The sequence below is a fragment of the Staurois parvus genome, unplaced genomic scaffold (genome assembly GCF_062004578.1).
Source record: "Staurois parvus isolate SC_StPar_1 unplaced genomic scaffold, SC_StPar_1.0 ptg000119l, whole genome shotgun sequence".
Classification (NCBI taxonomy): Eukaryota; Metazoa; Chordata; class Amphibia; order Anura; family Ranidae; genus Staurois; species Staurois parvus.
The window spans coordinates 257,983-259,988 of NW_028317915.1; positions in this window are offsets into that span (position 1 = coordinate 257,983).

Sequence of the window (2,006 nt, forward strand, 5' to 3'; positions counted from 1 at the left end):
CAGTGAGAGGAAATGTTCCCCATCAGTGTCATTGGGCCCCATTGTTGGTATCATTGGGAGAAATTGTGACCCATTGTTGGCGTCATTGGGAGAAATTGTGACCCATCGTTGGCATCATTGGGAGGAATTGTACCCCATAATTGGTGTCATATGGAGGAATAGCGTCCAGGGGCGGACTGACCATTCGAGCACTCGGGCACTGCCCGAGGGCACGGGGTCAGTAGGGGGCCCCATGAAATGCCCCTGGTACCTTTTTTATATGCTTTTTTGGGTGTGATTTGAGTGTGGGCAAGGACACAGGGGCCCCATGATCCCCTATTGCCCAGTGGCCCCATGAGTTGTCATTCCGCCCCTGATAGTGTCCCATCATTTGTGTCAGTAGGGGGCAATTATGACCCATTGTTGGTGTCATTGGGAGAAATTGTGCCCCATCGTTGGTGTCATATGGAGGAATAGCATCCCATCATTTGTGTCAGTAGTGGGGAATTATGCCCAATCGTTGGTGTCAGTGGGCCCCATTGTTACTGACATTGGGAAGAATTGTGCCCTATCATTGGTGGCAGTGGGGGCAATTATGCCCCATTGTTGGTATCGGTGGATGAAACAGTGCTCCAAGAGCCAGATAAAGGGCCGCATCTGGCCCTTGGGCCGCAGGTTGGAGACCACTGTACTAGAGTATGTCCCCCCATTTCCAGTGTTCTGTGTTGGTAGAGTAGAGTAAAGGCCACACACCTCATTAGAAGCATCCTTAACCACTTCCTGCCCAAGGACATCCATGGATGGAGTTTCAGTGGTTATACAGAGGGCTGATGCCTGCAGCTACAGACATCATCCCAGTATCAAAACGTGAAGCCGGAAATGCTCTTTTAGACAGAAGTGATTTGAGTGGCTGAACAGCCACTTGATCACTTCTGCATGAGGCGAAAGGAGGTCCTTCCGTCCTCCCACCACCTTTCCAGGGCCACCCTCCCCCATTTGTGGATCCAGAGGGAGCTGTGACCGATGGCAATGGCTGCACAGCACAGAGAGAGAGGAACTGACATTGTTCCTCCCTCTCTGTGACCCTGGAAACCAGGAGCAATGAGGATTTCACTTCCGGTTCCTCATCTCTGTTTACCAGGAAAGTGGCCAATCAGACCAATCTGTCTGATCAGCTGCATTGGAGGCAAGAGGAGAGGTTTTGGGTCTAATAGACCCCAGATCTCTCCATAAAGAGGACCGGTCATGACCCATGCTGTCACAAGGGATGTTGTTCATCCTTTGTGATAGCAATAAAGTTCATTTTAAAAAATTAAAGAGACAGTGTAAAAAAAAGTTTTAAATAAAATAAACAATAATAATATTTTTTTTTTAAAGTACCCCCATCCCCCTGTCCTTACTCGCAAAGTCCTGCATGGTGATGGCACCACACTTGTGAAGTAAGGTTGCGAACGTTAGAGTGAGAGCAATAATTCTAGCACCAGATCGCCTGTGTAACTCTAAACTGGTAACCTGTAAAGGCGTGTATTGTTTTGCCATTCTATGGGCGTATGTCATTTTAAAGTGTGACATGGTAGATATTTATCTACTCTGCATAACATCACCTTTTATATTTTACTGTAAAATTGGCTATTATATTGTGTTTGTGTGTATTAAAATTCATTAAAATGTAAAAACAAAATTGTGCTTAAAAAACCGCTGCACAAATACAGTGTGATATAAAAAATTGCAACACCAACCATTTTATTCTATAGGGCTTCTGCTAAAATAAATAACTAGCGTATTTTTCGCTCCATAAGACGCACTTTTTTCCCCCCCAAAAATGGGGGAAAATGTCAGTGCTTCTTATGGAGCGAATATGGAGCGGCTGGTCCGGTATTTCCACCGCCGCCATGTCTGGCCGCTCAGCTCTGCAGCGGGACCTTACCTGTTCCTCTATCCAGCGCCGCGCTGTCTTCCCAGCTTCTGCAGTGTGGGCGTTCGGCATGACAGCCGGGTGCCCAGTACGCATGCGCTTTGTGAATGGT